Here is a 22,820-nt window from a genome sequence, read left to right on the forward strand (position 1 = left end):
TTGCTTGGCTCATATGCCAAAATAAATAAGTCTGATTTTAAGAGGTGATTTGCTTGGCTTCCTTTTGTTTTGTTTTGTTTGCTGCAACAATTATATATGGCTAGGCTTTGCCCAAAACTTTCGGACGAGCCACAATATAAACAGTGAAAGTTTGAATTTGGGACCAGAGATTTACTCTTCCGAGCTTACGCTTCTTCATTTGTGAGAAAGCAAGTTAGGTTCTATAAAATGTGCGGTTTGAAGGTTATGTAAAAACTGGACTGATCCCCTTTTTAAGTAGAGGGAGGAAGCAAGATAGAAAAAGTATCGGTCTGTTTGAAATTTGGTGTTGGAGAAGACTCTATGGACAGAAAGAAAATAAACAAATGGATCATCCAGTTCAAGGCACAAATGGCCAGGGCCAAATTATCATACTTTGAACACATTATGGGAAGACCTAGGTCTTTAGAGAAGATGGGCGATGTTGTGAAAGTCGGAAGGAAAAAGGAGAGACCTGGGCATTTTACAGTTCAAGGGCCACATCCAGTCCATGGGCTGGCCCAGTTCGGCCCATGGCTTTGGAAGCGGCAGATGGCAGAGTTCATTGCCTTTAACTCATCCAAAAGAAAAGTGAGGAGAAGAGGCAAAACATGAAAGAATCTTAAAAGCCTGTCAGAGTTTCTTCCTACTTCATCTTGTCCCAAACAAAATTAAGGTGGGGCTATTTCTTTTTCACACCTAAACATCCAATTCCTCTCATCCCAGCCCATATTATCAATGGTCAAGTTCAGGGGTCCTTGGCACTCTCTGAGTTTGGGTGTTTTCTTGCAGACGTTTCATCACCCAAACTAGGTAACATTACCAGTGCGGCACTGACCCCTCGTTTCAATCCTAGGCTACAAATATTCTCCTTTATTAGTGGACAGGTTGTCTGAGCATAAGGGACACCACTTGAAACTATCAAATGAGGAAAGGTTAATGTGGAACACAAAATAGGAACAGCTCATGTCTGTGAGGCCATCCAGGACTATCCAGATACTTTGGCTGTTAAGCTTTATCTCACACACAAACCCCAGTTTTGCATTCTGTTGGGATTCCCCACACACACACACACACACATACACTTTCCTCTTTACCTATAATCCTAGAATTTCCAAGCAGTTCCCTATTCAAGTGCGAAGCAGGGCTGTGGTTCAACTTCACTTTTAAGATCTGCCAAGATCAGCTAGGTGTCGCTACTTGAAAAAACAAAGGCTTGGCACTGGAGCAAATCCCAGAAAAAGGAGATATAGTGGGAAAATACTTTCACAGAAAGTAAAATATTTGGTTTTTTATGTCAAAGCATATGTTTTGAAAAGGTCACAAAGGTACAAGGAGAAGCGTTTATCCCAAAGGCCTGTGAAAATTGACAGAACCAGTTTTTTCTGAGCTTTATCCTGGAAGTCAGCTTCTCATCTGTCAAACTGGGTTTATATCTGGGTCCCGAATGCTCAAACAGTGAACTTTTTAAGCTTCTTCCAAACACAGGTTTTTTTGCATGTAAGGCATAGCCAAAGCAACAGCATTGCTAACTATACCATAAAAACACTGATTAAGGTTAAACACACTTGACGTATTGAGATGACAATACTTAATCACATACTGGTACAGGTTGACATCAGTATGATAAACAAGTCAGCCAAGATATCTCCAATATAGCAAGCCAAACTACAAAGCCAAATTATGCCAAGCTATCATAGCTCAAATACCAGCTATCTTGGCTGTAGCATATACCCATATTTCCATCCTCAGAAAACCATATTTGTAAAATTTGCACTTTTTTTAGGATAAAGCTAAGCGCTAGTAAATGCTGTTTGATATATATGTTAGCAAACATAACTACAAGTAGTCTTTGACTTACAACCATTTGCTTAGCAACTGTTACAAGTCACCATGGTGCGGGGAAAAAGTGATTTACCACCAGTTCTCACAGTTATGACCATTGCAGCATCCATGCAGTCACATGATTGTGATTTGGTCATTTGGCAACTGTTTACAATGGTTACAGCATCCCAAGATCATGTGACTGCCATTTCATATTTTCCCAGCCGACGTCTGATAAGCAAAGTCAGTGGGGAAGGTTGCAAATAGCAATCGCATGATATCTCACTTAACAACCCACATGGATTTTGCTTAACGGCCATGGCCTAAAAGATCATAACATCAGATGCAGTCATGTGATGCCTCACTTAATGAACGCATTACTTAAGATGAATTTTCCAATTCCTATTGTCGTAAGTTGAGGACTACCTTTAGTTCCCTTTGTGCATTGCTTGTTGTGGGGTACACAACCTCTAAGGTAGATATCCCACATGCCTCTGTTCCAATGGCGCTATCTCCAGCTGCTATTATCTTCAGTAAGTTAAGCAAACATTGTGTCTTTTAAGACTAGAAAAGGTCTTAAAACTTAACGTAACAGTAGATGGGATTTAAGGTACATGTTGCTTTTTTCTGGGCATGCCAAATTTCTCTTGATCACACTTACCAGTAACCTTGGACATGTCCCTCAATGTTCCAGAAGACCATACAACTTCCTGTTTATTCCTTGTCTGCTCATAAGCCACAGTTTAATGTTAGCTATTGACTTGGGCTTTCTAAAAGACAAATGAGTGAAAGTTCCTGATCCACAGCTACTAACTATCAAATGTTAAATAACATCCTCTGGATTAGCTTTTAGCCATTTTTACTAGTAGAAGAAACTTAGTATGAGGGAGCAAGCTGTAAGTGCAAGCTCCTTATGTATGTAATTCAATCTACCATTTTGATAGCAATAGCATTTAGACTTATATACCGCTTCGTAGTGCTTTACAGCCCTCTCCAAGCAGTTTACATAGTCATCCTATTTCCCCCAACAATCTGGGTCTTTATTTTGCCAACCTCGGAAAGATGGAAGGTTGAGTCAACCTTGAGCCGGTCAGAATCGAACTCCTGAAGTGAGCAGTGAGTTAGCCTGCAGTACTGCATTCTAACCACTAAGTCAGCAGGGCTCTATGATAGTTCCTGTAATTAAAGATTTATTGTTAGGATTTATTTGTCTATGAATTGGCCGTAAATGAATGATCAGAAGCCAGCATTCACTAAAGCAGGGGTGTCAAACTGCCGGCCCGCAGGCCAGATACGTCACACCAAAACCATGCCCACACCGTTGCTGGCAGTGGGAAAAAAGTCGAGATACGTCGTGACACGTCACATGATGTCACGGGTTTGACACCCGTGCACTAAAGGTATGCTTTGCTTGTGGGAACATTTTTTATATTGGAGAACACAGTTTTGAAACAGATGCAATAATGTGATAAACAGCAGAGCCATCCTCATCTTTCTGACCTCCTGATGTTTAGCACTAGGTTTAAACAATGTGTGTGTGTGTGTGTGTGTGTGTATGTATGTCTTAAAGTGCAGCGAAAAAAGAAAAGGAAAAAAAAGAAAACAGCACAGTTAATCTTTCATTATATTGCTTATAGACAAATGGATTAACATATTTTCTGTTCCTTTCCACAATGCTTCTTTAATCCGATCTACTTGGGTTGGATTGCTAACAGATAATTTTGAAATATCATCAACACCTGCCCCAAATTTCCTCATTGATGGACAAGGTCATGCTTGTCTGTGGATGTCTGTGGTGTTTTCCCCATGCAAATATTGATGGCCTCCCATTTCCATTCTAACTAAACACCAATAGAAATAAAACCACACTTAATACACACCTACAGTTTGATGCTGCAACATGGATGACAATGTTGGCAGTCATCAGAAGAAATGCACTGAAAGACTTTCATACCACGGAGGAAGAAACAGACAGACAACTACCACTGTTAGATGTGTGTGTCAACAGACAAGATGAAAGCCTAAAAACCGCAAATTATAGCAAGGACACCAACACTTTACCACCAGCTTATCAGATACTTAGGAAGCGAGGGCTTGATGACAGCACATGGAAACAATAGGCAACAACTTAATAGCTGGCCATCAACACAGCAACATCTAAAAAGCCACACACAACCAGGCATCATACAAATAACACACACAAAATAGCCCAAAGCACACACTCCGCTAGAGAGAGGTTCCCTGAAGATGAGCTCCAGCACAAGTCCAAAAGCTTGGAAGAGTAAATCTCTAATCCTGGTGGCTGACTGATCCAAATTGGATCTTGCAACATTATCCTGGGACATGTGGATTCACCTTCATTCGTGAAAAATAAAGCCATTTAAAACTCCACCTTTTACAGTGACATCATTACACTGCAGCTTTCCACAGAATATATAGGGAGATTAGTTGCAAACCCCTCAACATTGCCCATCCCTGTCACAGAGGTCATGCAGTCAGCTTTTAGGCACAAGCTCAGGGGAGCTCACTTCCGTGTAATCGTGCTTAAGGCAGCAAGATCATTTGTCGATACGTTTTCCCTTTTGATGCTTGCCTTCAGATTTATCCTTCCTCCCTATCCAGTTTGGTATTGATATGAATAGATTTATTGTTGTTAGCTGCAAAGTCGTGTCCAACCCATCATGACCCCATAGACAACATTCCTCCAGGCCTTCCTGTCCTCTACCATGTTCTGGAGTCCATTTAAGCTCAGGCCTACTGCTTCAGTGACTCCATCCAGCCACCTCATTCTCTGTCGTCCCCTTCTTCTATTGCCCTCAATCTTTCCCAGCATTAGGCTCTTCTCCAGTGAGTCCTTCCTTCTCATTAGGTGGCCAAAGTATTTGAGTTTCAACTTCAGGATCTGGCCTTACAAAGAGCAGTCAGGATTGATCTCCTCTAGGACTGACCGGTTTGATCGCCTTGCAGTCCAAGGGACTCGCAGGAGTCGTCTCCAGCACCATAGTTCATAGGAATAGAAGCATAGAAGCAAACAGGGCTTCTAAAATTGCCTGTCATTTTTAAAATCAAAGTCCATTCATATTTAATTCAAAAGCCTATAAACCCTGTGATGGCTGTTAGAAATGGAAAGCCCTCATCTGTTAAATCTCTGTGTGCACTTTTCTTTTTTCATATGCAAGCAGTTTTTGTGTAATTGCAGTATCAATAAAAGGTAAAGGTAAAGGTTCCCCCGCACATGTGTGCTAGTTGTTTCCGACTCTAGGGGCCGGTGCTCATCTCCGTTTCAAAGCCAAAGAGCCAGCGCTTGTCCGAGGACGTCTCCGTGGTGATGTGGCCGGCATGACTAGACACCAAAGGCGCACGGAACGCTGTTACCTTCCCACCGTAGTGGTCCCTATTTTCCCACTTGCATTTTTACCTGCTTTCGAACTGCTAGGTTGTCAGAAGCTGGGACGAGTAACAGGCGTTCACTCTGTTACGCGGCACTCGGGATTCGACCCGCCAAACTGCTGACCTTCTGATCGACAAGCTCAGCGTCCTAACCCACTGAGCCACCGCATCCCTATTGTAGTATCAACAGTACAATACTAATAGTAGCTGTGCTGGCTAAGAGCCAGTGACTGGGCTGAAGCCATTCAACAAAAGGATTTGGCCATGTATGGACTTGAATCAATTTTCCTTAGCCTGTTAACACCCTAACAGGCTCCCATACTGACTTCCAATCATAAACACGCTAAGAAGGAGGAGAAGCTATGGACCATCTCTGCTGTTGTGAAGGTTCCTCCTCTTTTTCAAAAATAAAGACTTGTGTTTTGGGCTAAGATGAGGGATTTTAGAAGGAGAGGAAGCAGCAATGGGAAGGCTGAATCTGCAGCCTTCCAGCTGATTCCAGGCTAGCAGAAGATTATAGGAGATGAAACCTAAGAAATCTAGGCTGGGAAAAGCAATTGTAAGCCCTTGCCACCAGCTGTATGTCAAGTGGAGCCCTGTTGCAACAGCAAAACTCTGATTTTTCATTTCCTTATCTGACCTTTCAGAAGCTTGAGATAACTGTGAATTAAATTGCAGCAATAAAAGGTGTTAAATAGTGGGTTCTTTGGTGCAGGAATGAAGACGCGGAACAGAGTACAGGATAACTCACTGTTTATTTCGTGCTGGAACTGTACTGGGGAATTGTCTGCAACTAGCCGCAATATATAGTCTAGCCCCTAGGTGGCAGCCAATAGGGTTGAATCAGCCATTGCAGCCTGGAGATAACGGATTGCAGCACAAAAGACTTGTAGACTTGTAGGTGTTTCACAAGAGCTCAGTACATAACAAAAGGTGCTTTTAGCTTCGAGGAAAGTCACTTTGAATCTTTCATCACATAGATAATATAGTAGGCCTAGAGAGGAAGTGCACAAAGAAAATAAGTTCCCCACCCTACATTGCAAGATGCCAAGGGTTTTGAATTACAAGAGTTCATTGGTCAGATTGAGGAGAGTCAGGACTGCCAGGTAGAAATTTGAATCCAATTGAATCATTCTGTAACTTTGCTCTCCCACGAACAGCCTTCTTGTTCCCCACTAGCGGCCACATTTTTTTTTTAATGGCCACAACTGAGCCCCAAATTTCTCTTGTTAGGTGAGACATTTGTTAAGTGAGCTTTGTCCCATTTCACAACCTTTCTTGCCACAGTCGTTCAGTGAATCACTGCAGCTGATAAGTTAGCAACCCCGGTTGTTAAGCGAATCTGGCCTCCCCGTTGACTTTGCTTGTCAGAAGGTCGCAAAAGGGGATGGCATGACCTTGGGGCACGGCAACGGTCGTAAGTAGGAACCAGTTGCCAAGCATCTGAATTTTGATCACGTGACCATGGGGGATGCTGCAATAGTTATAAGTGTGAAAAATGGTGTTCAGTCACTTTTTTCAGTGCCGTGGTGACTTTGTACAGCCATTAAATGAAATGTGGTAAGTCCAGGACTGCCTGTATCGCATCTGATGAAAAAGACTAGACTGATGTTTTCTTAGCTCTTCCTTGATCAGCAGCCAGAATCACACAAAACGGTTATTGTCTGATTGCACAAATAATCCAGCTCAAAGCAGTTTTTCCTCCTGTGTATAAGCTTACGGGAAGAGAACAGTGCAAAACGGCCCTTACATTACAGTTAATTGATTAATTAATCTTTCTCAATCTTGCCAGTGTTTGGTTTTGGGTAAAGGAAGTCCAAATACCAATCGCCCACAAGATTTTTTTTTTTATTGAAAAGTTTTAACATACATTTTATCTTTAACAATCCCCCCTCCCCCTCCCCTACCCATCCCTCCCTACCCCTCCCCCCTCCCCCCCCCGACTTCCCAGAGCTAAGTACAAGATATAAAAACAAAAAAGCAATCATGAACATCCATATGCTAACAACCATAAACTCTAAAATCTATCACTCTCTAGCTCGTATAGGATAACTACAAACACTATTAATATTAAATATAAAAAAAAAGAAAGGAAGACTTATTCAAATGCTACATGAAACTTTTTAGTCCCATATTTGTTCTGGATATACTCAATCCATTTTCTCCACTCCATAATATAACGTTCTTGCGAGTGATCTTTCAAATAAGCCGAGATCTTTGCCATCTCTGCCAGGTCAGAAACCTTTAAAGTCCATTCTTCTATAGTCGGCAGTTCCTCTTTCTTCCAATATTGGCCTATTAAGAGTCTTGCTGCCGTAATTAAATTCAACATCAGCTTAGTGTCCACAACCGTAACATCTGTAATTATACCCAACAAAAAAAGTTGCGGACAAAACTTTATCCTTTGCTTGAAAGATTTAATGTGTCTTTTCTCTTGAAGGTCTTTTTGGATGGGTCAGTCAAACAAGCATCCTTAGTTTAGTTTATAAGGATTTTTTAAATTATTATTTTCTAGTATTATTGTTCTGGGCTCCGGAACTCAAACCTGACAAGAGTTTTTGGGCTGCCTTCTTGAAAGGGCAGGAAAGGTGGCAAAGGAGTTATACCTATGCTTCTTAACATCTACATCAGGGGTGTCAAACTGCCGGCCCGCGGGCTGGATGCATCACGCCGAAACTGCGCCCACCCTATTGCCGGCAATGGGGGGAAAGTCACGATACGTCGTGACATGTCATGTGACGTTGCGAGTTTGACACCCCTGATCTACATGAAACTGCTGGGTGAGGTCATCTGATGATGCAAGGTGCGGTATCATCAGTATGGTAATGATACCCAGATATATATCTCCACCCCTACCAGAGCAGGTGATGCTATAGCAGTGGTCTTCAAACTTGGCAACAGTAAGACTTATGGACTTCAACTCCCAGAATCCCTCAGCCATCCCTGGCTGGCTGAGGGATTCTGGGAGTTGAAGTCCACAAGTCTCAAAGTTGCCAAGTTTGAAGACCCCTGATGCTGACCACGTCTGAAGGCTGTGCAGGTCTCGAAAGAGAGGAACCAAATTTACCTCAACCATAGCAAGATGAAGTGGCTCTGTGGTTTTGCCCCATCCCCTCCACCAGGGTCTGGTGATTGGTCATCTTTGACTCTAGACAGTGACACATTTCCCCAGACTGAGCTGGTGTGCAATTTAGGACTCATGTCTATGGAGATTCTCAAGATCATAATTGTACCAAAGGTGCTTTTTCAAAAGGCAATTGGACTTTCTTGGGTTGTTGTTTTTTCCTTGAAGACATTTTGCTTCTCCAAGAAGCTTCTTCAGTCCTGGACTCATAGCTCCTGCTTGATTAGCAGATGGCTTTCATGGCTAGGAAGGCCTTTGCACAGATCCATCTTGTGCACCTATTGCACTTTTTTGGGGGGGACCAGGAGGCATTGCTAATGATCACTTATGCCTTAGTCACTTTCTGTTTGGATTACTGCACTATGCTTTACATGAGGCTGTCCTTGAAGTCCACTCAGAAGCTACGATTGGTCCAGAATGCAGCAGTATGCAGAGTATTGAGTATTCTTAGGTTCACCACATTGCATCTCTGTTGCTTGAGCTGCAGTGGCTCCCAGTTTTCCCCTGGATGCTTTGAAGCCCTACCTGGCATGGGACCTGGTTATTTGTGGGACCACCTTTCCCTAAGAATACCTGCCCAGCCAACCAGATTAGATAAGGCCTCAGTATTGTTCCATGAGACTCAATGTTGACCTTATGGAATACCCTCCCCACCTCCCAGCAGTTTGGCAGGGCCTATCTTTTCAGAAGACCATCAAGACAACAGGCAGGGCCTACCTTTTCAGAAGACCATCAAGACTACAAGGTAACGGCACAGGGAGAAAGAACGAGAAAGAACCGTTATTTATTTAAGAAGAAACATTTCCAGTTAAGAACAATATACTAAAGGTTGAGTACTAAAGGTCTCTCATAATCTCTTTATCAGCATGATCAGCAAGACCTGGTTTTTCCCCCCAGATGCTGGGATAGAATAGAATAGAATAGGTAGAATGGAATGTTTGGATCTGGCTGGGGTGCATCCCACATGACTATTAATATACCAGATTATTTTTATTGTTTTATTATTATGTTTTATAGTTATTGGGTTTAAAGCTCATGCAGGTCACCCAAAGGTTTTTAAGACATGTGGCCATACAAGTCTTTTAAATAAATACATAGAAATAGAATAAATGGGTGGGCGAGGTGCTCCATGAACTATAAAAACAGCAAACTCCAAATTCCTCTACTTGTTTCTTTTCAATGTTAGAGAGCAATCGAATGCTGAGCTGTGCTACAACAAGGTAACGGCACGGGGAGAAAGAACGAGAAAGAACCGTTATTTATTTAAGAAGAAACATTTCCAGTTAAGAACAATATACTAAAGGTTGAGTACCAAAGATCTCTCATAATCTCTTTATCAGCATGATCAGCAATCATGTTATCTGGGAAAGGGGAGGGAATATGTGTGTTCGGTCAGGTTCAAGGAAGCTGTTCAATGTTCAATGAAGTTCAGTGAATGCTGAAGTTCAGTGAATCTTTGGGACACATACATTCATCCTTATTTATTTACATGGGCACTGGGGAAACACATGTTCCGTTGCTTCTACATCTCCAGGTCTCAGGGGCATTGCCTCTCTGGCTAAGGATCTTCCTGAACTGGTTTTCAAGCACAGCTAAGAAGAAGGCATGACCATGTGCCAAAGTAAAAGCCCTTTAATGATTACTTACTTCATTGTCAATCAAAGTTTGGCTAGGTCCAATTGGCTTTCTGTGTTTTTTACATGTTATTTAATGAGCTTTGGCCTGATCATATCCCACATTAAATAGAAAACCTGGAGAGAATCCCAAGGATGAGATTTTAGTTGTCGCAGTCAAAATCATCCCTCATAGTTTGTGGGACAAGGCCAAGAGGGAAATAGAATAGTCTTAGACAGGGCTTTTTTTCTCATAGAACGCTCAGAACGGAGTTCCGGCACCTTTTTTGGATGGAACCTTGTAGGGTAGGCAAGGTATGACGTGTGAATTCCGGCACCTTTTTCTTTTACAAAAAAAGCACTGGTCTTAGCCGGTAATTAAATATGGTTCCCCACAGTCTAGCATCTAATTGTATGAGGCCTATTTCTAAACTCAAGGTGGCATTTAAGACATATGTTGGGATTTGACGGGCCAATCTTGGGAATTTGGACTGAGCAAGTTCCAGTAATGCAGAGTTAGTGAAGTGGGCCTGGTGGGCACCATAAAAGAATTGGGCTATTGACTTGGCTTCAAATAATTTGAGTGCTGCAGGAATGTAGTAACTACCTCTTATCTTGAGGAATTTGAGGATGGCAGATGAGCTTCTCTGAGCATTTTTAACAAGGTAGTCACCATGGGGGCTCCTGCTGTTAGAAGAATGTAGGACTACCCCCAGATATCTGAAACAGGGGAGCTGCTCAATCTTATGGCCAGCTATCCTCCAGGAGTGATTTTGAGGCCTTATGGCAAATGCCATGGTTTTGCTTTTCTTTACAGTTGACCTCTAGCTTGTACAGTATTCTTTACAATACTTTGCTCATGCTCTCAGTGCTTCTTTAAGACCAATAGGGGCTTTGAGAGTATTGCTGCATTGTCTGTATAGTGTAAAAATAGAGATGTATCTTCCAGCTAGTTTTGGGCGTTGAAAGTCTGTGTTGAAGAGATGAAATATAAAAACTGAAAAGTAATGGCACCAATATGCAGCCTTAATTTACATCTTTCTCAGTTATGATGGCGCTAATGAGATGGTCCTGGAAATTACACCTTACTTTCATCCCTTCAGGCAATCCTTGACTTATTACTGCTTGTTTAGTGTCCATTCAAAGTTACAAAGGCACTGAAAAAAGAGACTTGTGACAATTTTTCACACTTACAACCCTTGTAGCATCCCTGTGGTCATGTGATCAAAATTCAGCTTGACTCAACTGCCGACTATAGAAGAATGGACTTTAAAAGTTTCCAATTTGGCGGAAATGGCAAAGATTTCAGCGTACTTGAAAGACCAATCGCAACAGAGATATACTGTGGAGTGGAGAAGATGGATTGATTATATCCAGAGTAAATATGGGACTAAAAAGTTTCACTTAGCATTTGAATAAGTAGTGGATTTATATGATATATAAATAGCTTGTAGTTATTTTATTAAGAGTTAAAGTGCGATAGAATTTAATATTTTATTGTTGTTTGCATATTGTAGATTATGTTTGTTTGTATTTTTATACCCTGTATTTAGCTCTGGGAAGTCGGGGAGGGGGGGGAGGAGAGGGGAGAGTTGGGAGGTTTGGGGAGAGGGGAGAGGGGAGGGGGTTGGGAGGGGTTTTGTATTTAAAAATGTACTGTAAAACTTTTCAATTAAAAAAAAATTCAGCTTGACTCATACTTGGCAAGAATGGTCATAAAATGGACCCAAACTCACTTAACAACTGTCTTGCTTAGCAACATAAATTTTGGGCTCAGTTATGCTCATAAGTCAAGGACTACCTCTATTAGGCAAAAAAAAATATGGCTAATAGATGAGACGAGATTAACCTGAACTATATGTTATATCAGAATAAAATGTTAAGACGCAGAATGAATTCAAGAAGGACATGTTAAGAAATTGCAATCGTCATTGCTGTGAAAACCTCTGTAATAAACATGAATGTTAACCAATACACCATTCAAACATTGGCAGAAAGAAACGTTCATGTTTTTATGGCAGAGGGGGAAAAACAAGAGTTAAATATAAAATACTTGAAGATGCAAAGGGACGAGGAGGATTGAGACTGCCTGATTTGAAACTATATTCTGCAGCCTGCTGCTTAGTCTGGGTAAAAGGGTGTCTTAGTTGAGAAATAAAGAGAATGTTAGAATTAAAAGAGCATGAGCTGAGGTTTGGATAGCTAAGGTATGATAAAGTTAAGGCTAATGTAGATTTGAAGAATAATTATATTAGAAGCGCCATATTAAGATTATGGAACAGATATAAACCCAGACTGTACCTGAAAACGGGTCTCAGCACAAAAAGCATTTTACAAGAAAGAAACAGTAAGTAAAGAAAAATGATTAACTTATAAAGAGTTGTTAGAACAGGAAAATAGAGAATATAAGAACAAATTAAAAGGGACTTCCGCTGGCGGCGCGGCGCTGAAGACAGCCTCCCCTGGCTGCCCGCGGCTCAGCTGTTTGTTTTTTCGCCCGAAACAGCGCCGATCAGCTGTTCGGGCGAAATTGAAGCCCCCTCCTCGGGAGAAGAGGAGGGGGTGAGGCCCCAGGTAGGGGTAGAGTTCTCCGAGGCCGCCTGAGCTTCGAGCTTGGGCGGCTGAAGGATCGAACTCCCCCGAAGCCTGGGTTGCTCCCAGCTGGCCGTCGTCTCTGCTCCGAGCTTCCTGGAGCAGAGCCAGGCGTCTGCGAACCATCCCTGCCTGAAGAAAGGACTATGATTTAAAGGAGCAGGCAGAGCGGTACAAGAGGAAAAGGTGAAGAGGACTATTTTACTGTACTCTCTAACTTGTTGGACTTTTTAAACTTTAATTGAAAGTGCGTCATAATTGAGGATTAAAAGATGGCGGCTAAACCTCCCTCTAAAACTCTTCGGAGTGGAGGATCCTCGCCGGTGCAACAATCATCACTACAGGCATTGCACCCTCCTGAAGTGCTGACATCGAAGGATTTGCGAGATGCCTTGGATAAACATGCCCAGGTACTTTTGGAATCAATTAATCAATCAATTGCTGATAAATTTGCACAGATGGAGGAGAAATTGGAGAAATTTGAGGAAAGAATGGAAGAGAGGATGGAACAGAAGTACAGCGTGATGAAGGTAGACATTTTGACTTCAGTGCATAAAGTGGCGGAATGTGTGGAAGATTTAGATGAAAAAGTGGATGATTTGGCTCAAAGGAATGCTATACTAGAAGTAAAAGCACGGGAGAATGAAATTGAAAGAGGCAAGTTGGAAAGGGAGTTAAGCCATGCCCAATATTACCAGATGCAGTTTGCTGTCAGAATTAGAGGCTTAAAAGAGAATGTTAAAGAAGATTTAAAGCAGCTGATCTCTGAGGCTCTCGAAGGGGTATTGAACCAGCCAGCATCTGAAATAAGAGCAGCTATGGATAAAGTGTTTCGGGTGAATTCATGGATTGCCAGACAGAGAAAGTTGCCTAGAGATGTGGTGGTTTATTTTGCAAAAAGAGAAATTAGAGATCAAGTTATACAAGCTGCCTATGATGCTAAGGTTGTGATTGCTGAACAAGAAGTCTTGGTTTTAAAAGAAATTCCTCCAAGGATTTTAAGGGGAAGAAAGGACTATACATTTCTTGTGCAAGAGCTCAAGCAAAGAGATATAAGGTTCAGATGGGAGATTCCAGAGGGGCTGATGGTGATGTATGAAGGTAAAAGGTATAGGCTGATTACTGTGAAACAAGCACGTGATTTCTACAATAATGTCTTAAAAGCAACCCCATTAACGCTCCTGGAAGCTGGAAAGGGATCTGGAGAAGAAGAACAACAAGAGGAGGAAACAGAGGAAAATGGTGCTGGAGGAGATCAAGCTACAATCTCTTTGGATGATCCTAGAGAGCAAAGAGTGACGCGTGCTGCTTTAAAACGAGCAAAGAAAATAAAAGAACAAGATCAGCAAAAGTCTTCAGATTCTTCACATCGCATTCATAGCCAAGCTGTGGGAGGAGCACGGCCTAAAGTAACCAGTCCTATCAAAGCTGTGGTCCAAGAGCTTCTCGAGGATATACATGGCAACTAAATTTTTAACCTGGAATGTTAATGGACTAAACTCACCGCAGAAGAGGAAGAAAGTTTTTCAATATTTAAAACAATTTAAGATAGATGTTATATGCCTGCAAGAAACGCATATTAGAGTTTTGGATCAAAAGTATTTATTGAACTCGAGGCTGGGTACGCAATTTGTTGCTTCTGCAGAGAATAAGAAAAATGGAGTGGTTGTTTATGTTAAAAGTGCCTTAACAGCGGACCTAATTGAAGCAGATAAGCATGGAAGATATGTTATGATCGAGCTGTTGTTTGAAGGTAAAAAGACGCTTTTAGTTGGATTATATGCTCCAAATCAACAACAAGCTGACTTTTTTAGTTTACTTCATACAAAGCTTACCCAGTTGGATTATAAATCCTTTATTTTTATGGGGGACTGGAATGGAGTTATGGATGTACAGTTGGATAAGGCTGGAGCCTTTAAACGCATTCCAAGTCACGCTAGACTGCCTAAATCTTTTTTTGAAATGAAGGATGACCTGGAATTGCGAGATATTTGGCGTGAGAGACATTTGCGGGAGAAGGATTATACATTTTATTCTGATAGACACCAATCTTTTTCGAGGATTGATTTTATTTTGTTGACTAATGATCTTCTTTTGAGAACTAAAAAGGTGAAAATCTGCGCAAGAATTATCTCTGATCACAGTCCAGTGTGGTTGGAGATTGATAAGGAAAGAGGAGATAGACGCTCATGGCGCGTAAATGAGAATTTGTTTAGAAATCAGAGAAATGTGGAAGAATGCAAACAGCGGATGAAGGATTTTTTTGAGATGAATATGAATAAGGGTACCTCTATGGATATGGTTTGGGATGCTAGCAAGGCCTATATGAGAGGGGTGTTGATATATATGAATAATAGACATAGACGTGCAGTGGAAACTAGAAGGAAAGAACTGGAGAATGAAATAAAGGAAAAAGAAAAGGCTTTGATTTTGAACCCAGAGGAGGTGAAGATCAAGGAGGCTATTAGACTGTTACGAGGACAATTTGATAAATTAATGGCTGATCAAGTGGCGACCAATCTGCGGTTTGCTAGGCATAATACTTTTTGCAATGCTAATAAGCCAGGCAGATGGTTGGCTTATAGACTGAGGAAAAAACAAAGGGCATCTAATATAGATAAGATTGAGCATAAAGGAAGGGTTGTGTATCAACAGAATCTTATTAAGGATGCCTTTGTGGATTTTTATTCGAAATTATATACTAAAGAGGACATTAATGCAAAAGATATTGATACGTATTTGGAGAAGGCTAGCATCCCGGTTCTTACGCAAGTACAAAAAGAGGGGATTAACCAACTGATTACAGAAGAAGAAATTTTTACAGCTATTAAGGAACTGAAGGTGGATAAAGCACCAGGCACTGATGGCTTGACTGCGGCCTATTATAAAAACTTACAATTAGAGATGATAAAACCGTTAAAGGAACTGTTCCAGACAATCCAGAGGGGGGGAAAGGTGCCCCCGTCTTGGAGAACAGCTTTTATCTCTTTGATTCCGAAGGAAGACCAGGATGCTACTTTAGTTAAAAATTACAGACCGATATCGCTTTTAAATACAGATTATAAGATATTTGCTAAGGTTTTGGCTAATAGACTGATGAGGGTTCTGCAACAGGTGATTCATGGGGACCAAACGGGGTTTATTAGTGGAAGACAAATGAAAACTAATGTGAGACATATAGTTGATGTGTTAGAGTTTTTGGAAAGGCACAACCAGATCTCTGCTGCGCTAATCTTTTTAGATGCTGAAAAGGCTTTTGATCAATTGAACTGGCAATTTTTGTTGAAAGTTTTAGACAAAATGGATTTTGGGGAAAAATTTTTACAACCGATTAGGGCATTATACCAAAAACAAACTGCCCGAATTATAGTTAACAATAGTTTGACAACAGTATGTAATATTGAGAAGGGCACAAGGCAAGGCTGTCCGCTATCGCCCTTGTTATTTATATTAACATTAGAGATATTATTGGTTAAGATTCGGAATTCGGAAAAAATTAAGGGGATACAAGTTGGAGATCAGGATTACAGATTGAGAGCATTTGCAGATGATCTGGTTGTTACAGTGACCCAGCCAGAGAACTCTGTTGTGGACCTGATGGAGATAATAACACAATATGGGAAGGTTTCTGGATTTAAAGTAAATATACAGAAAACTAAAATTTTGGCTAGAAATATGACAGTTTCGCAGAAGGCTCTCCTAGAAGGATTAACTGGATTTGAGATTGTTAAAAGGGTTAAATATTTGGGGGTGATTTTGTCGCCCTCTAATACAAAGCTATATAAAAATAATTATGAAAAGTTATGGGGGAAAATTCAAAAAGAACTGGAGAGTTGGGAAAAATTGCAATTGTCTTTGTTGGGACGGATTGCAGCAGTGAAAATGAATGTCCTGCCCAAATTTTTATTCTTATTTCAAATGATACCGATTCTTAAGAAAGACTCTAACTTGGAGGAATGGCAGCGTGGTATCAATAAATTTGTGTGGGCAGGGAAAAAGCCACGAGTTAAACTTAAGATTATGCAGGATACTCGTGAGAGAGGTGGCCTTAAAATGCCTAATTTTAAATTATATTATGAAGCTGCTGCACTAGTAGGAATAAGTGATTGGATTAATTTGACACAATCGAGGTTATTAAATCTTGAGGGCCATGATCTGTTGTTTGGCTGGCATGCATATTTGGTGTATGATAAGAAGGTAGATACTGTGTTTAGGATGCATATTTTAAGACAGGCATTGCTGAGAGTTTGGAAGAAGTATAGACATAAGTTAAGCAGCAAGATACCATTGTGGGCAATCCCAAAACACGCAATAGAAAATATACATGCTGGTTTCAAACATGATGAGACTACTTACAAGGAAATTTTAAGTTTGGAAAGGAATATTTGGTGCTTGAAATCATATAGTTTCTTGCGAGAAGAGAAGGTTGTTCAGACTTGGTTTCAATATATTCAGTTACAGGCCAGGTGGAAAGAAGACCAAAAAAATGGATTTGCAACGACTGATGAAAATTTGATAAAGCAAATTAGAAATCAAGGACCAGCACATATTAAACGGATATATCTTGCATTGATAGAGATCGATTCAGAAACAGAGCTTGTTAAGGATTGTATGATAAAATGGGCCCAAAACATTCAGGAAGTTATTACAATGGACACGTGGGAAAAGATCTGGGTGAGGAATGTAAAATTCACTCAAGCTCAAAGTTTAAGAGAGAACTTTTACAAAATGTTTTATAGATGGCATCTAGATCCTAAAAAGCTTGCAAGTATGTATCCGAATTATCAGCCTAAATGTTGGAGGTGTGGTGATGAAGAGGCAACATATTTTCACATATGGTGGACATGTAAAAAGGTCAAGGCTTTTTGGATAAAAGTCTGGTGGAATATGCAGAAGATTTTTAAACGGAGGATAAAGTTTTGTCCGCAATTTTTTTTGTTGGGAATAATTGTTGACGCTACAGTTGTGGACTCTAAGTTGATGTTGAATTTAGTTACGGCAGCAAGACTTTTGATAGGTCAATATTGGAAGAAAGAGGAACTGCCGACTATACAAGAGTGGATTTTAAAGGTTTCCGACTTGGCAGAGATGGCGAAGATTTCGGCCTATTTGAAAGATTACTCGCAAGAACATTATATTATGGAATGGAGAAAATGGATTGAGTTTATCCAGAATAAGTATAGGGTCAAGAAGTTTTATCTAGCATTTGAATAAGTCTTCTTTCGTTTTCTTTTTTCTTTTTTATTTTGTCTTCTATATATATTTAATAATGCTAAGTTTTGTTTGATCCTATATAAGTTAGAGAGTGAGGGATTTTAGAATTTATAGTTGTTAGTATATGGTTGTTTATGATTGCTTTTTTATATATATATACCTTGTATTTAGCTCTGGGAAGTCCGGGGGGGGGGAGGGGGGTTAGGGGGAGGTGGGGGGGGAGGAGGGAGGGGGGGAGGGGGGGGAAGGGGGGAGGTAGGGAGGGGAGGAGGGAGGGGGAAGGGGTTTTTTTAAAGGAAAACTGTATTTTTAAAACTTTTCAATAAAAAAAAAAAGAACAAATTAAAAGAGTGACTGGCTGCACAGAGATTTAGTTTTCAATGGTTTTCATATGCACAGTGAATTAGGGTAAGATTTAAGGTAGTTAATAGGACATTTGAAACTGAGCAGAAAGACTGAATTTGAATTTGAACTATGTACTGTTGGAAGAAAAGTCTTCATCATGATTCCTCCAAGCGGGGAATAAACATGGCAACTGCTATGGGAAGAAGGTTGTAGTTTATTGCAGAGGAAAGCCAGACAGAAAGATGGATCCAACAGAAAAAAGAGGGTGACCACATGTGGGTACTGAGTTTTTATGCCCCCTGGACTCTATTGTTTGGAGTTATTTCCTGTTTCAAGCTTTGTATTTCCTTTGTCATGTATTCTGTCCTGAGCCTGGGTGTGCCCCTCTAGGATTCTTGATGGTTGTGGGTATGTCCTATTATGTCCCCTGCTTCCCTGGGGCTGTGACCGATGTTGACTCTAGAGATCTTTCTTCCTAATCCCAGTTTCCTGACAAGAGTATCACATCTGCATTCCTGCAGACTTGGTTTGTGCTTGGGACAGAGAGGCTTGGGGGCAGGGTTGGTTTCTGCTTTTAAAATCCTTTAGGGAAATATATTCTGCCCTTTTAATATTTCCTTCTCTGGGGAGCTGACTTCCCACAGTACAAAGGATGAGGAAGTAATTGATAAAATGTATAGATTGTTGCTGAAATTTGAAACAAAAGAAGAGTGAAAGACTGTATGATAAAATGGGCTAGAACTTTAAACACAATATACTGATGGAACTGTGAGCAAATAGGCTGTTAAAGGGTTTAAATTTACATTATGTTATAACTTAAAAGGGATTTTTTATAAAATGCTGTACCATTGGTATGTGATTTGAGAAAAAAAAAGTCTAAAAGCTATAAAGATACTTCAAACTTATGTTGGAAATAAAGGGTTATTTTATCATGCCCGGTGGACTTGTAAAAAAGCCAAAACTGTCTGGGTACAAATATACATAATGATCACTGTAGATGAGACAGTGTGACTGGACCAAAACCATCTAACAGACATTATAGTTGAGCACTGAATAAGGTTGCTCCTATCAAGCAGGTAAGATACGGTACTCTCTGGTTTGAGCTTCCTCATTTGTGATTTGCTTCTGGGTCTCCAGGAGTAGTGTGAGTCAGTAGCTGGGCTGGTGGAGTACTATAGATGGTGAATGCCTCTTTGGGATAGATCAGTGGTCTTCAAACGTGGCCCTTTTATGACTTGTGGACTTCAACTCCCAAAATCCCTCAGCCAGCATGCCTGGCTGAGGAATTTTGGGAGTTGAAGTTCATGAGTCATAAAAGGGCAAAGTTTGAAGACCTCTGGAATAGATGTTCACACAGAAACCTTGAAAGAAGTAGGATTTGGCCTCCGTTGAATAAGCCCTCACTGGATCTACTGTTTTTGACAATAAATAAATAAATAAAACATCCTTCTTAGGGAAAACTGTTGACAAAGTGGTAAGGTTCCAATGATAGCATGTTCCAAAGGAAAGCCATTATCTAGAGTCTAGACTCCTTCCAGTCAAGATTCAGCCTTTGTTAACCTCCCAGGAGAAATTAGTATAATAAAGCATGGACCTTCTGGACCATATTCAAGGGTTGGGAGTAAGGAACATTGTTCTGCACTAGTTCTGTTCCTTCCTAAGCAGGTAATTCCAGCTGGTTAGTGGGAGAAGGTGCCACAGAATTCAGCTCTCTTCTGAGGTTTAGATGGACAGAGCTTATACACCAGTGCAGAATCAGGTATCAAATATACCCTGATGATGCCTAGTTGAAAACCTCCATCCTGGGTTACGCTCTCAGAGTTTGGACCTGGTATCTGAGAACAGAAATAACAGGCTGAGGGCAAATCATAGTGAGAATGGTATTTGTCCTGTTTATTCAAAAATAATTTGGATTTTTATTTCTGCCAGAAAGAAAGAAGAGGTTGTAGAAGAGAGTCTCCATTTGACAGTTCTCCTAGACTTATCGGTACAGTACATCTAGATTTCGAAATAAAGGACATAGCCAGGAAATCATTCACTCACCTTTGAAATCCATATATAGCTTTACTTCTAGATGTCTAAATGTTGCTTCCTCATTATGGAACCTACTAGTTGTGAAGTTTTATCCCATAGAGCAGGGGTGTCAAACTGCCAGCCCGCAGGCCGGAGCGTCACAGAGAAACCGCGCCCATCCCATTGCCGGCAATGGGAAAAGGTTCTGATACGTCGCGTGATGTCATATGACGTCGCGCGTTTGACATGTCTGCCATAGAGGTTTAGAGCACCCCCACATTCCTGGGATGAGAGAGAGAGGCAGGGACTCAAAAGCAAGGTTTTTGTATGGTGGACCCCACCCTGTGGAACAGGGTTCCCACAAAGATATGATTGGTATCTCCTCTGGGCATCCTTCAGAAGGCAGTGAAGAAGGAACTTTTCCACAGGAACATTTCAAGCTGAACGTTTGGTTGACAGTGGCATCATTATTACATTCCGTTATGTTGTGCCTCCTATCCTGACTTTTCTTTTGGATGAGTTCAACTTTTACTGACATCATATCCGTGTCATTTTTTTTCCAGGAACCTGGGATTGCTTTACTCTGGATGGTTGCTAGACCAGGGTTCTCCAACCCCCGGTCTGTGGACCAGTACCGGACCACGGCATGCCAGGAACTGGGTCGCACAAACAAGCAAAGCCTCATCAGTATGATGCCAGCAGCACACAAACCCATGCACTCTCCAGTCTGCGGAAAAACTTTTCTCCATGGAACCAGTCCCTGGTGCCCAAAGGTTTGGGGACCTCTGTTCTAGACAACCCTGGGTTTCCTAGTGATTGCCCATTATAGCATGAACTCTTTCTGTGAGCCCTTCAAAATAGGAAAAGTCAGGAAGTAGGCAAAATGGATTCAGGAATGCTCTTTAGTGTTTCTAAAATAAGAAAAACTTGCAAGCCTGTCAGGTTCACTCTACACTATCTTTTTTTTTTGTTAGCTGCAAAATCGTGTCCAAACCATCGTGACCCCATGGACAACGTTCCTCCAGGCCTTCCTGTCCTCTGCCATCTTCTGGAGTCCATTTAGGCTCACGCCTACTGCTTCAGTGACTCCAACCAGCTACCTCATTCTCTGTCGACCCCTTCTTCTCTTGCCCTCAACCTTCCCAGCATTAGGCACTTCTCCAGTGAGTCCTTCCATCTCATTAGGTGGCCAAAGAATTTGAGTTTCAACTACCCTATCTTAGGTGACACAAAATTAAGGTGGGTGTTTTTTTCTTTTTCATATATAAAATTCAAATGCACATTCCTCAACCTCTCTCATCCCAACCCATATTGTCAACGGGCAAGTTGCCTGAGCCTAAGGGACACAAGGTGAAACCATCAGATGAGGAAACGTTAACGTGGAACACAAAGTATAGCCAGCTAAATTCCAGAGGCCATCTGAGAACACTGGTTCTGCCAGCCTGCCAAGGACCATGCCTTTGTTATAAACAACTTCTCTTTGCAGCTGTTTTTGGATGTTGAGCTTCATCTACCAGCTTTGCATTCTGTTGGGATTTTTGCCCCCCCCCCCCACACACACACACTTCCCTCTTTACCTATAGAATTTCCAAGCAGTCCCCTATTCAAGTACCAACCAGGGCTGTGGTTCAATTTTGCTTTTAAGATCTGCCAAGATCAGCTAGATGCTGCTACTTGCAAAAGCACTGGAGCAAATCCCAGAAAAAAGGAGATATTGTGGGGAAATAGTTTCACGGAAGTAAAATATTTGTTCTTGTGTCAAAGCATATGTTTTCAAAAGTTCACAAAGGCATACAGAGAAATGGTTATCACAAAGGCATGGGTCCTTGGCAGTTGCAGACTGATAGAACCAGTTTTTTCTGAGCTTTATCCTGGAAGACAACTTCTCAATTGTCAATTATGTGGGTTTATATCTGGGTCCCAAATGCTCAAATAGTGTACTTTTTAACTTCTTCCATCACAGATTTGGATGTAAGGCATATCCAAACCAACAGCAATGCTACTAGCTATATCACAAAAACACTAATTAAGGTTATCCACACTTGGCTTATTAAGATGATGATAATCACAAACTGGTACAGGTTAACATCAATATGATAAGCAGATCAGCTAAGATGCCTCCATTATGGCAAGCCAAACAACAAGGCTACATTACGCCAAGCTAGCATGGGGCCAGAAGGCGCAACTAAGTTAAACAATGAACCCAAACACCAGCTACTTTAGGAAGTAGCAACTACCACACCAGAGTACATGCTGTTAGATATATTTGTTAAGAAACATGACTACTGATAGTCTTTGACTTATGAATATTTGCTTAGCTACTGTTTGAAATTACCACAATGGTGAAAGGATTTATAGGCAATCCTTGCACTTACAACCATTGGAGTGTCCATGAAGTCATATAAGTGTGATTTTGGCACTTAGCAATGGGTAAGCATTTACAATGATTGCAGCATCCCAAGGTCCTGTGATTTTCATTTCACACCTTGCCAGGCACTTCTGACAAACAAAGTAAAGAGGTACGAAAGGTTGCAAATAGCAATCAGGTGATATCTCATTTCATGGCCATAAAATCAGATTGTAAAATCAGATGCAGTCACATAACGCCTCACTTAATAAACACACTTGAGAATAGAATAGAGCTGGAAGGGACCTTGGTGGTTTTCCCCTCCTCCCCCGCTCAAGCA

The sequence above is a fragment of the Vipera berus genome (assembly GCF_964194415.1).
Source record: "Vipera berus genome assembly, chromosome: 3".
Lineage (NCBI taxonomy): Eukaryota > Metazoa > Chordata > Lepidosauria > Squamata > Viperidae > Vipera > Vipera berus.